At 43.5% G+C, this 14,445-nt stretch overlaps 1 pseudogene; it reads right to left on the bottom strand.

The window, feature by feature from the left end:
* Positions 1–1,863: 1,863 nt before the first annotated feature.
* Positions 1,864–5,871, bottom strand: LOC138256828 (limbic system-associated membrane protein pseudogene; annotated as a pseudogene).
* Positions 5,872–14,445: the final 8,574 nt, after the last annotated feature.

The following is a 14,445-nucleotide window of genomic DNA, read 5'->3' as shown; positions in this document are numbered from 1 at the left end:
ATGATACATTTAATGTAAAAGTGTCTCAGTATTTCATTTGTACTAGAACTCACCTTCCACCTTGAAGTCAAGCATCATGAAGAGCCCATCAATGACCAGGAACCAACTTTGATACTAGAAGAGAAGGTGAATCTGAAATAAAGCACAGTGAGGGCAGAAACCAGACATGCATATATTAAGTCTAAAGACGTACTTGGGGGAACCGAAAAGGAGGAACAAAACACAGTGCAGGGAACAAAAGAGTTAGGTGTGAATCATAGCTACCAGCAGAAAACCAGTGAAAACAAGTTTCCAGGCACCAACCCAAAGGAATTGCTCCCTCACATACTATCACTGCTCATGATGGAAATGACTCTGCATGGTGATAAATATTGCACTTGATTATAGTGCATGTTCATCTTTAGACTCTGACCTCCAAGTCAAACAGTCTGCCAGGCATAATATTCCTCCTTGAACGTTGAATCCTCCACTTGCCCTAGCAGTTGTAAACCATAACGTGGGTAAGTGTGCAACGATCACTGAGATGTCTGTCGTAGTAGGAATAGCTTAAAGTTCATGCTAGGGGGGTATTTTGATGAGTAATTCTGAATGTAGATACCTTGTTGGTGTTGACCCTGACAGCTGTTGTTAATCCAACAATTTGGCACCAGGAATTTTAAACTTAAATATATGATACTAAGGTTTAGTGTACATTTATCAACCACAGTGCCATATAATATGAAATGATTTAGTTTTGCTCCACAGACTTTAAAAAAAGGTTAAGTGAAAATTAGGACATAGCTGTGTATAAATCTGAAAAAACATAAGTTATGAATTTAAATCATGGGACCATGATTGACGGCAAGATTGATATATGTAATCTTCATTTAACCTGAATATTACATTGTCATAATAACTATAAGTATAATATCACATTTGGGAAACTTTGCCAACTTTCTTTGTGACTCAGCAGATGACTGATCAAGTAGCACAATATCTTCTGTATACTTAAGCCAATTGATTTGTTTTCTTTACTTGTGAAGGAAATGAGCTGACTTTCTAAAAAAGGTTTTAACAATCCCAGTCTTTTTTGTCTGTTTTAGCATGTTCTGAGGATAAGGTCTGCCACCAGAAATGGTGATTCAGTAAGGATAAGACCTAAGCATTTCCCCTGTGCTGCAATCATGTGCCATGAGCTGCAGCCAGATCTTACTGTCATATTTTAGCTTTGTGAATATTGTACTTCACCATGAGTATCACTGGACCGTACAAATAAAGGTACCAGTCTTTCCATTTCTACGTCAGTCATGGATTATTCCAGAAAGTAGAAATATTCAAGTAACTAATACAGAATCGAATATATAATGCTGGACTAATCACTGACTACACATTAATGGCTAATCATTATTATTTATCAGGGGCTGCTACTCCGCAATGGCGGAGGAGCATCACTACCACTGCCAACAGCCAGGAGATGAAAAATAAAACAATAGTTACACTTTTTTTATTTTTCATCTGCTGGCTCAGCCAGCAGTGCAAGAAGGGGGTGGGTTATGGGAGGGATAAGGAGGATAAGCCTGCTCAGCAAATAGAAAGGGACAAGAGGCATTTGGAAGAGGGGAGGGACAGGGGAGGAGAGGAAGGGGTTAGGCAGAGAAACACCAAAGCTAGACCTTTGCATGAAGAGAAATTCAAACTGAAAAAGAAAAAAAAAAACATTTTTTTACAACATTTCAATGTTCTCGGCATATGTTGGTTCTTTACACAGAAATTCAGTCCTTTTTTGTGTCTTCTACAGGATTTTTTGTTGAGTTTCAAATATTCAGCATCTTCTCACGTTGTTCTATGTTCTTCACTTCGTGAACACACAAAGTGGTGAAATAAACAGTCCAGCCTCTCTTTCTCTCCTTCTCCTGTATGACAATTTTTGTGTGTTTTGTTTTGAAAGGTGTTGTATTAACATTTGTAGAATAGGCAGAAGTGGGAGGCAGCCAGTAGCCAGAAGGGTGCAGCCAGATCCAGGGATCCGTTATTCAACATTGCTGTTCCAGGTCTGTAGAGGAATAGGCTGGTGTTTGTGAAGTCCAACTTGTTGGTGGCCACGCAGGTGTAGTTGCCGTACTGCTCCTCGGTGACATTGGAGACCAGCAAGATGGAGCAGCTTCTGATGTTCCTGATCTCCAAGCCCTGGGCGCTTTTTATCCTCTGTACCACGCAAATAGAGGTGTGAGCACCGCTGAAGCCTCGCAACGCAGGAAGGCAGGCTTGCCCATGAAGCCCTCTTAATCTTTGGACTCCGTGATGGTTGGGGGATAGTTCACAGTGACCTTGCTTGACGTCATCAGAGGCCACCTTATTGCCTGCTTTGCACCCGTACTTGCCGGACTGTTCCCTTGTGATACCGAGGATGTCCAGGTATTCCTCCTCCCCTTCAAATTCTCTAACTTTTGGAGTCAGGTGTCTCCAGGTGAGGAGTGGCTCAGGGCACCCGTTGGCCATGCACACCAGGGTCACATTGCTGCCTTCGTTCACAGTGATGTCCGAAGAGATGTTGGTGCTCTTTGGTGGCACTTGCATGATCAGATGAACCTGTGAGGTTTTGGGGTGCCGTTGCGTCTGCACAGAACAGGTATAGGGACCCTCGTCCAGGGTGTCCACCTTCTGGATCCTCAGGCTGTACTCCGGAGGAGTTTGTCTCTCCAGCACCACCCGGGGATCTTGGGACCACTTGTCCTGCCCAGCAAAGATGATGCCTGAGCGGTTCAGCCATGCTACCTTAGAGTTGGTGTCTTCTACATAACACCTGATAATGGCTGTGTCCCCCTGGCGGACCGTGATGTTGTCGGTGCTCCGGGTAAAATCCACACTGCACACGGGAAGCCCTCAGCTAAGGTATCCGCTAGAAAAACGCACTACTCCTGCGTTCACGCTCATCCATACCCTGACTCCCCCAACCCAAGTCCTGCTGTTCTCTCTCCTCATATTCCTTGTTCTTGTAGATGATTTGTTATGCTTTTTTTGTGGTAGTTTGGGTGAAATGTTTTTTTAATTGTGTTGCAATGTTGCAAGATGTAATTTTAAAGGCAAATGCAGAGAACAACAAATAAATTAACAAATAGTAATTTATATTATTATAGAGGGATGTTGGGTTAGTAGGGGATTTGGGTGGAAAGTCAAGTAAGCAAAACCTAATTAGTACTTATTTGATTATTTCTAATTAATTATGTGATTGATATTAATTACTTAAATATTACTTAATATTGATTTATTTTAGTTATTTTTTAGGTGCAGGTTGCCAGGCTTGTATGGGCATGGAGGTTCTTTAAGTAATAATTAGTTAACACTTCATTATTATTTTATTAATAACTATTTAATTGGTTCCTAAATATGTAAATTGTATAATAATTTTATATTTTTCTTATGTTTAAGAGGCAGGCTGCTTAGTTTCTAGGGGTATTGGCGAGAAGGTAAATAAGTAATAATTAATTGACAATTATTAATTGTGAAATAATTATTAAATTGATTATCAGTTATGTAAAGTGTGCTATACATATTTACTTTAGTTACATTGATTCATTTTGTGAGGTCTATAAGGGTATGGGGGAAGTTACTAAGTGATAATTAACTGCCAGTTAATGATTGATTTCTTGATAAATATTGCATTGATATTTAATTGCATTATGTGTGCAATAATGATATATTTTTGTTAAGCTGTAGGTGCGGACTATTGTGATTGTAAGGGGTAGAGGGTGAAAAGTTAATTAAGTAATAATTAATGAACAAATTATTATTAATGGCTATTTCATTATTTAATTGATCAGCAATTATGTATATTATGCTATACTTATTTATTTTAGGAATAGTAAGGTATGGGCTGCTAAGGTTTTAGGGGTAGAGGGCCAGATGTATCAAAGGATTTTGCATTCGCAAATGGTGCGAATAGATAAATTCCCCCGATTGCAAATGCAAAATTGCATTTCACGATGTATGAAAGGCAGTGCAGTGCAATTTTAGGGAATCTCAATTTTTTTGCGATTCCCTAAAATTGCAACTTTGAATAGGGAATCGCAAATAGGAAACTGCAAATAAGGAATTCCTATTTGCGATTTCCTATGCACAGGTATCATGCATTTACTAAATGCGAACTGGGCATTTAGGAAATGTGACTACCACAAATTCAAATTTGGTGGTAACCATGTGCAATTTAAAAAATGCATTGAAAATACATTTTTAAAAGTGGCATCTAGCGCACACATGCCCCTAGGGCATATATGCACTTTACATGTGCACAATTTCTTTGGGGGCAGGCATCAAAGGGGGTATTAGTCCCCCGGCACCCTTGGATTTGCATTACCTAAATTGCAAATTTCTAACAGGAATTTGCAAATTAGGAAATGCAAAACCAATCGCATCTGTGGGCCTTCAGGCCCATGTGGATGAATGGAGCCCCGTTCCCTAATAGTGATTCCCTAATAGCGATTGAGAATTTTAAGAAATCGCTATTAGGGATTCGCCATGTTCTTACATCCCATTTTGCATTTCTCAAATAGCAGTTTCTTAAAATTCTCTTTTTAACAAATGCAAACCGGGATTTTGATACATCTGGCCCAGAGTGTAGTGTATTTCTTATTTTATTAAGAAATAATTTAATAACAATAATTTTTTGTTGATAAATAATTATTTAATTGTTAGTGATAACATACATTTTTGATTGCTTTTACATTTTTTTGATAAATATACATATTTTTATTCTAAAAATGTTTAAGAGTTTAATTATTTCCTAAAATAATAAGGTTATTCAAATATGTAATGTGTTCTAAGTGAAGTACTTTCCCTAGTGTTGCTTCGACTGGAGTGGGAAAGATCAATTTAACCCCTCCAAAGTCCAATGCTTTCCCTACTGTTGTAGAGACTGAAGTGGAAATAATAAAGTTAATCCCTTCGAAGTCCAGCTCTTTCCGTACTTTTGCACAGACTGAAGAGGGAACAGTAGATCTTTCCCCTCTGAAACTCAACGTGTTCCCTACTGCTGCACAGACTGGAGTAATAATAGTAAATCTTACCTCTATGGAATCCAGCACCTTCCCTACTGCTGTGCTGCTTGGAGTGGGAATAGAAAATCTAACCCCTCCGAAGTCCAACACTTTTGTTACTGTTGTGCTGACTTGAGTGGGAATAATAAATCTAAACTTTCCAAAATATAATGCTTTACCTACTGTTGTTTAGACTGGAGTGGGAATAGTAAGTTTAACTCCTCTGAATGCCAGCGCTTTCGCTACTGTTTCATATACTGCAGTGGGAATTGTAAATTTAACTGTTCTGAAATCGAATAATGTCCCTCCTATTGATTAGGCTGATCCCTCCTATTGATTCGTCCTTCTACTGAGATGAAATGAAAAAAAGTGTCATATTCAGTTTACAGGGTAGGAGAGTGAGCATATTGCTTGGTTATCTTCCTTAACAAATAATATCAAACTGCAGTAATGATTTGTTATGCTTCTGCCAGGAGGTCCCGTGATGTGATAGTTACGTCCTCAGGCATGGTTGTACTGTGCCAAGGATGTAACCATTACGTCCTGGCACTGACCCACGGGGAATGCTAGCACTCCCCTGTGTGTCACGCACCCACCCGCCCCCAGCAGAGATGGCAGCGGAAGCGCTTCTGCTGCCACCCCTGACTCCCCCATTGAGATCTAATGACGTCAGCGCGCACCATGCGCTGAGGTCATCACAGGTCATCCTTGTGCGCTGGAAGCTGCTCTTCAAGCACGTACCTGGGAAGACCAGATAAGTTTCTCCTCGGGAAGGGGGAGTCAGAGAGGCATTGAAGGAAAGGAAAGGCTTTTTCTTTCCTTCAATATCTCTCTGAGTATTCCTGCTGCGGGACCGCATAGCAATCGTGCAGCAGCAATGCCCACTAGACACCAGAGAGTTTGTTTTTTCAAAAATGATTAATTATTTGGGGAGTGACCCCTTGGGGAAGGCTCACTTGCCTTTTGGGAGCATTATGTTGGCAGTTTCTGCCCCCCTTGGGGGCACATTGGCCATAATTGTAGGCCAATCTGCCTTTAAGGAGGGGCAAAAACCCACTAGACACCAGGGATATTTTTGTTATTATTATTTTACAAAAGGGGACTGGCCTCTTAGGCAATTGTCACTCCTCATGGGAGTATTAGACTTTAGGGCATTTCTGCCCCCCTTGGGGGCAGATCGGCCTATTTTTATTAGGCCCATCTGCCCCCAAGAGGGGAAGAAACCGCTAGACACCAGGATTTTTTTAACTTAATTATTATTTTATATATAAGGAGAGAGGCCCCTGATGGCAAGGGTCGCTTCCCATGGGGGCATCATTCTTTAGGCCATTTCTTCCCCCTTGGGGGCAGGTTGGCCTATTTTTATTAAGCCCAACTGCCCTCAAAGGGGACAGAAACCACTTAGGCAGCAGGGAATGTTGTGTGAGTGTTTTGGCCGGGGTGGCCCCTTGGGCCGGGGTCGCTCCACCTGGGGGCACATTACTGTTTCTGTTTCTGACCCCTTGGGGGCAGATCAGACTATTTTTATGAGGCCCATCTGCCCTCAAGCGGGGCAGAAAACACTTAGGCACCAGGGATTGTTGTAGGTGTGTGTTTTGTTTGGATGGGGGTGTCCTCTTGGGAAAGGGTTGCTCCCCATGGGGGCACATTACTGTTGGCCATTTTGCCACCCCTTGGGGGCAGATTGGCCTATTATTATTAGGCCCATCTGCCCCCAAGCGGGGCATAAACCGCTTAGGGGCCAGGGATTGTTGTGTGTGTGTGTTTTGTTTGGGGGTGGCCACTTGGGCAAGGGTCGCTTCCCAGAGGGGCACATTACTATTGGCCATTTCTGCCCCCCTTGGGGGTAGATCATCCTATCTTTATTAGGCCCATCTGCCTCCAAGGGGGACAGAAACTACTTAGGCACCAGTGATGGTTGTGTGTGGGTTTTGTTTAGGGGGATGGCCCCTTGGGCAAGGGTCACTCCCCTTTGGATGGCATTCATTTTGGCCATTTCTGCCCCCCTTGGTGTCAGATTGGCTTATTTTTGTAAGGCCCATCTGCCCTCATGGGGGCAGAAAGCCCACTAGACACCCAGGAAGATTTTGTTTTTTAAAAAGAGGGTGGAGGTATTGCCATACCCCACCCCAAATAAATGGGGACAAAGTTGTTCTGCCCACCGGGTGAGGCAGATGGGTTAATTACCTCCGATCCACCCCGGGGGGACAGAAAGCCCACTAGATGCAAGGAAAATAAGAAAACTAGAGGGATGGGACTGCCAACCACTTTGGGCATTGTTATGCCCCCATCCTAACTGAAGGAGGTAACAGTCTTTCAGACTCCCATGCAAACTAAAGCATCTCAGCTTAATGGCAAGCAAGAGGACAATTGACTCTTTTGGGTTTTGATTTTAAATATGGGCCAAGAGATCTTGGCTAACTCCCAATATTGTCCCACTTGGAATGGTGAGCGGGTGCACTTTTTGGACTTTGCTGCATTGTCATTTGAGGTTTGCAGGGGATTCTGGGAAAGAAAACGCTGGGGGATCCACATAAGTCACACCTCCCTGGTATCCCTCGGGTGTCTAGTTTTCAGAAATCTCTAGGTTTTGTAGATTTCCCTAGATTACTGCCAACCTCGGGACTAAAAACGCAGGTGCCCCCATTGCAAAAACAGGTAGTTTTGTAATAGATAATTTTGATGTAGTCCATGTTGTGTTTTGGGCCCTTTCCTATTACGGACACTAGGCAGATCCACACAAGAGAAGTACTATTTTTATCAGGAGACTTGGGGTAATGCTGGGTGGAAGGAAGTTTGTGACTCCCCTCAGATTTAGAACTTTGCAGCACCAAAATGTGAGGAAAAAGTGTTTTTTGTCAACATTTGAGGTTTGCAAAGGATTCTTGGTAACAAAACCCAGTGAGAACCCCACAAGTCACCCTGTCCTGGATTCCCCTAAGTGTCTTGTTTCCAAAAGTGTATAGGTTTGCTAGGTTTTCTGTGAGGAGAGGTATTTTTTTACTTTGGTTAGCCCCCATCTTTAGCCTGATGTATGATGTAGCCTAGCAGTTGTAGTGCCCACTGCTCCTGCTAACTACATTCCCTGGGCCAGAACTCTTTCCCTAAACCGTTGTGATGCCTTGTACAGTTGGAAATACGTTTAACTGCTACTGTAAGCCTTAGTAAATGGTACAGAGGCACCCAGGGCATGAGGTACTAAGGGTAGGCCTCTGTGGGCAGCAACATTGATTGTGCCACCCCCTAGGACCTTGTATCAAGATGCACCCAGCCATACCTTTGGAGGCTGAGTGCTCCAGTGCAAACATAAAATACAAACACAACATTGCAAACTGCTTGTATGCCCTGTCCACAATACACTGCATGCACTATGTGTAAGACACCCCCTCTGGCAGGCCTTCCAGCCATAAGGCAGAGTGCACCATACTGTATGTGTGGGCATAGCTGCATGAGCAATATGCCCCCACTGTGTCCTTGCCAAACCTGGGACATTGTGAGTGAACAGAGCAGCCATTGTAATACATGTGCTGGACACTGGTCGATACAAGTTTCACAGGTACATGATGGCCACTCTGAAACCTAGGTTGTTTAGTATCAAACAACTCAGTATGATAAATCCAAACTGGTACCAGTGTTGGATTTATTATAAAATGTACCCAGGCATAACCTTAGAGGTGCCCTCCACAAAACCTAACCACCCTGGCATAGTTGCTTCTAGATACAAGTCTGTACACCTTGGGTGAGGGCTTCAGCCCTCTAGAATACAATACAAAGCCTTCCCTGGGTGGAGGTGCTAACACCCTCAACCTCAGAAATGTGCACTGCCCTGGCAGTGTTCTTCAAAGGGCTTACCACCTTTGAAACTCGACCTCCAGGCCTGCTGCTAGCAGCAGATAGCTGCCCTGTTGCAAACCTCCTCTTTTGGCGGGAGCAATTGTGGGAAAGCTAGGACAGGAGGAGTGGACCTACCTAGCATGCACCACCCCCATGGTAGGTATGTGACCTCTGCCCACCGGTAGTGGTCACTTAGTGGGTGTTTAGAGTCCCCCTAACATGCCCACTAAGTACAGTATTTAGTGGGCATCCCTAGACCAAAATTTCAGATTCAACAGATAAAAGAAGACAGCAACAAGAAGATCCGAAGGCACAAGAACTGTGGACCTGCTGCAAAAAGAAAATGTGGCAAACCCTGCTTGCTGCAGCCAGGACCCGACAATTGCTGAGGAGCTGCTGGACAACTCTATAAAAATCCTAGAGGACATCCAGGTTTCACAAATCACCAGCGAACTCCCTCCAGAGTGGAGGTACCACTCTAAACCCGCAAGGAACAATCAAACCAGTGAGGGCCACTTTACTGACCAGCCACTAACTCCCAAACTGGATGCCACAGCTGGTCCAAACTGCATTCTGATGACTGCGAGGAGAAACCCTGCCAGTGTGCCAAGAAGGGTGGCACTGCGATCTCCAGCGGCCAAACTGTGCCAATACCCACATTATTGGTCGGCCCACATCGGACATAAGGAAGGGTAGACCACCCGGGGCTGAAACAATCCCGGCCAACCACCAGAGTGCCCCTGTTGTCCTGCAAATAGCCCTTGACCTAGCCTGCCTCCTGCTTCTGAGGGCACCTTTGTGCACATCTCTTGGCTCACTGATTCGCTCTGCACCTGGCCGCCCTGTGCCCTGCACCGAAGAACCTGCTGGGCCCTAGGGGTCCCCCACCACTTGCGACCTCAACACTTCAAGGGGACCAAAGAATCCATCTTTAAACTTACCTGTGCAGTGCGTTCCCAAGTGGTCCCTCGCAGTGGTCCTGCACCAGCTCCAGAGACCTTCTGCCGCTGCTGTTGCCGGAACCGGGAGCCACTGGAACTTCTCCAGTTGGTACAGTGTGCTCACTTATGACCTAAACCAGCCCCAAAAAGAAGAACTTGGTAAACCAACTGTATAAGTTTATATGCATTTTTAAAGGTGATCCTCCATTGATTCCTATGGTGCATAATTACGCACGAAAAATACTATTTTTATTAAACTTCAAAAATTCATATCTCGAAAAGTACTAAACAGAATTTGCTAATCTTGGTCTTAAAATTACATAAAAATCTGAAGTATTTTTATAAATTGGTCTTGAGTTATTCCTTTGAGTGTGTGAATTGCAAGAATGATGCTGTGAGTACAACAAATGTTTTGCACTTCTCCAAGATTGGCCTAACTGATTGACCAAGCTACCTTAAAAATTAGAGCATTAAGTGATCTAGGCCCGTATTTATACTCCGTTTGCGCCGAATTAGCGTCGTTTTTTTCGACGCAAATTCGGCGCAAAACGAACGCCATATTTATACTTTGGCGTTAGACGCGTCTAGCGCCAAAGTATGGGCAAATAGCGTCATTTTTTTGCGTGAACGCCTTCCTTGCGTTAATGAGATGCAAGGAAGGCGTTCCCGTCTAAAAAAATGACGGCGACGCAAATGCGTCGTATTTATACTCCCGGGCAAAAATCACGCCCGGGAGGTGGCGGGTCAAAAAACCCCGCATTTGCGCCACTATTTAACGCCTGGGTCAGGGTAGGCGTTAAGGGGCCTGTGGGCTCAAAATGAGCCCACAGGTGCCCTCCCCTGTCCCCAGGGACCCCCCCTGCCACCCCTGCCCACCCCAGGAGGACACCCAAGGATGCAGGGACCCACCCCAGGGACATTCAGGTAAGTTCAGGTAAGTATAATTTTTTATTTAAAAAAAAAAAAATTGGGTGGCATAGGGGGGCCTTATTTGTGCCCCCCTACATGCCACTATGCCCAATGACCATACCCAGGGGACAGAAGTCCCCTGGGCATGGCCATTGGGCAAGGGGGCATGACTCCTGTCTTTACTAAGACAGGAGTCATTTAAATGGCGTCTGGGCGTCGAAAAAAATGGCGCAAATCGGGTTGAGGCGATTTTTTTGCCTCAACCTGACTTGCCCCATTTTAAGACGCCCTAACGCCATTTTCCCCCTACGCCGGCGCTGCCTGGTCTACGTGGTTTTTTTCCACGCACACCAGGCAGCGCCGGTCTGCTAGCGCCGGCTAACGCCATTCCATAAATACGGCGCCCGCATGGCGCTTCAGAATGGCGTTAGACGGCGCTAAATTTTTTGACGCTAAACTGCGTTAGCGCAGTTTAGCGTCAAAAAGTATAAATATGGGCCCTAGTTTTTACCCCTGTAAACCAATGTGTGTTCCCTGGATGCCCTCCACAGTGTGCCTAGCTTTGTACACTACATAGCCAGCCTCCTACATTTCCCTTGGTGCCACCTGAGCTAGGGGCCAAAATCCACAGCTAGACACTTTGCAAAAAAACACCTCCTTTTTCAATGGAAAAATGTGATGTGTCCACGTTGTGGTTTAGGGCATATCCTGTTGCAGGCATTGGGCCTACCCACAGAAGTGAGGTTCCATTTTTATCTGGAGACTTTGGAGAATACAGAATAGAAGAACACGTGTTATTGCCAATTGTTTTTACCTTCCAAATGTAAAACAGTGTGTACGAAAGAAGTCATTTTGAGAAATACCCTGTAATTCACATGCTAGTATGGGGACCCCCAAATTCAGAGATGTGCAAATAACCACTGCTTCTAAACTCTATATTAAAAAATACTTAGGTTTACGTGATATCTATTTTTTACTCTTTATATTTTACCAATTGAATTGCTGTATTCAGTAAAAACCCATTGCAAGGTGCAGCTCATTTACTGGCTCTGGGTACATTGGGTTCTTGAGTAACTTACAAGCCCCATATATCCCCGCAACCAGAAGGGTCCAGCAGATGTAACGGTATATAGCTTTCAAAAATCTGGCATAGCTTCAAAAAGTTACAGAAGAAAAAGTAGACAGAAATGGCTGTTTTTTTAACTCAATTTTAATATTTTTTTTTTATTTCAACTGTTCAGTTCCATAGAAAAACCTTAAGTGATCTACACAAATGACCCCTTGCTAAATTTGGAATTTTGTCTACTTGTAAGAATTTTTTAGCTGTCAGGGATCCACCATTTCTGTCACTAACTGGAAGAAGGCTGAAAGCACAAAAAATAGTAAAAATGGGATATATCCCAGTAAAATGCCAAAACTGTGTTGAAAAATGTGGTTTTCTGATTCAAGTCTGTCTGTTTCTGAAAGCTGGAAAGATGGTGATTTTATTACAGCAACCCTTTGTAGCTGCCATTTAAAGGGAAAAAAAAGATGCTTCCTTCTGCAGCACTTTTTCCCATGTTTCCCCCAAAAACAAATTTTAGCTGCATTTTGGTTAATTTCTTGGTCTCTTTCAGGGGACCCAAACTTTCTGGGTACCTTTAGAATCCTCAGGATGTTGGAAAAAAGGACACAAATTTGGCATGGATAGCTTATATGGACAAAATGTTATGGTTGCCTAAGAGTGAACGACTCCAAATAGCCAAAAAAAGGCTTGTCACAGGCTGGGTAAAAGGGCTGGCAGCGAAGGGGTTAACTACATGTCATATTCTCCAGATCTTGAGCTGCTATCAGTTGTGCCTGTGAATAACTCCACTTGACAGTCTCACCAGATCACATGAGTCAGCTAGTGGTAGTAAAGTGTCTAGGCAGGATGATGACAACTTCAGCAGTGAGATACAAGCATCACCAGATAACGACAGACAGCAGTGGGAGTTGTACCTTTCCCTTAGAGGACACTTATTTCAAGAAACTACAGTGAACCAAATAGGCACAAAAAAGCAGCAAAACTATTGGTAGACACTGTTGCTCCACAAGCTTTCAGAGCTATAGAGACACCAGTTGCTACAACAGCAGTGGCACTAACAGGAACAAGTACATCATGACCATTACAAGAAATGCAGCTCTGGTTGGAAAAGAGAATATACTGCAAACTGCAAATGGGAATACCTCTGCACAGTATACACTTCCCATAGAAAGGCCTATTCAGTGTGGCCTCTTGGTACATTGATGTTCACCAACAGTCAGAAAAAGAATCACAGCATTTACCCATAGTCATAGTCAAGGTGACCCACCAGCAGTTTCCCCAAATGGTTAATAAAGTACAAAGCAACAGATCTATCTGTCTATCTATCTATCTATCTATCTATCTATCTATCTATCTATCTATCTATCTATTATCTATCTATCTATGTATCTATCTATCTATATATCTATCTACTCCAAATTCGGTAGACCCTGAATGATTAATGTGACTTAATTTTGTTGTACTCTTGGCTTAAACAAGATTTTCAAGTTTAAATGAGCAGTACTGTAGGGTTACTACTGGGTTGCTCCTTGTATTCAAGAGTACTGAAAGAATACCTTACAACACAATCTTTGTGATTCTGGCCCGATATCTCCATATACATCCTATCTCTCTTTCATTTCTCTCTATGGCCTCTCTCTTTCCCCTCTGGCCCCATCTCTCACTCTCTTTTCTATTGCATTCCTTTTCTGGCCACAACAGCAGTGGCACTAACAGGAACAAGCACCAGACCAAAAAAAAAATGCAGCTCTGGTTGGACTACAGCATTTGCCACAAACTGCAACTGGGAATACCTCTGGCATAGTTTACACTTCCCAAAGAGAGGCTGTTAGAAATGGGAGTCAGTTTACACCCTGTCCAAGTAAGGACCCTCACTCTAATCAGGGTAAGGGAGATACACAGCTCAGATAACCCCTGCTCACCCCCTTGTTAGCCTGGCACAAACAGTTAGGCTTATCTCAGAGGCAATGTGTAAAGTATTTGCACAACCACATACAGTAACACAGAGAAAACACCACAAAGGAACTTCACAACAGTTCAGAAAAATATTTATCTAAATCAAATGAGAGCAAAACAAAACAAATCCAACATACACAACAAGAGATATCAATTCTTCAAGTAAAAAGAGTATTCAGCCATAGGAATCAATGGATGTGTTGTTTCAGCACAAAGTACCTGGTATTCGTCAAAAATAAAGCCCCAGGGGCAAGGGTGTGTCAGAAAAGCCAGCGATGCATTGATTCCTTACTCACAGGTGAGGCAGTGAATTGATTCTTTCTCCGCAGATAAGCAATGCGTCAATTCTTTTCTCACAGGGAAGGCATGCGTTGATGTCTGGACAAACAACCTCGGTTCCATGCAGTGATGTTGAAGATTTGATGCTCAGGGACGATGCATGGCAAATCCAGAAGCACAGCACAGATAAATCCACGCTAAGCTGTCAATGCTACTATTTCACCTGCGTGCATCAATTTTTCAGCCAGTTCCAATACATGGATTTTCACTCAGATTCTGCCAGCTTCTCCTTCCAGGGGCCAGGGACAGGATTAGGCACCACTTGGCAAGTCAGGGGTCTTAGGAAAAGAGCCCAGGTGCTGGCAGGTGATGCTTTTTGATGTGTCCTTAACAGGAGGCAAGCTCGGTCCACGCCCTTGGAGAATCCTCACAAGCAGGATACACAGCA

Source organism: Pleurodeles waltl, chromosome 1_2 (assembly GCF_031143425.1).
Source record: "Pleurodeles waltl isolate 20211129_DDA chromosome 1_2, aPleWal1.hap1.20221129, whole genome shotgun sequence".
NCBI lineage: Eukaryota > Metazoa > Chordata > Amphibia > Caudata > Salamandridae > Pleurodeles > Pleurodeles waltl.
Note: the sequence above shows the minus strand (reverse complement) of the source record. Positions and strands in the feature narration are given on the sequence as shown.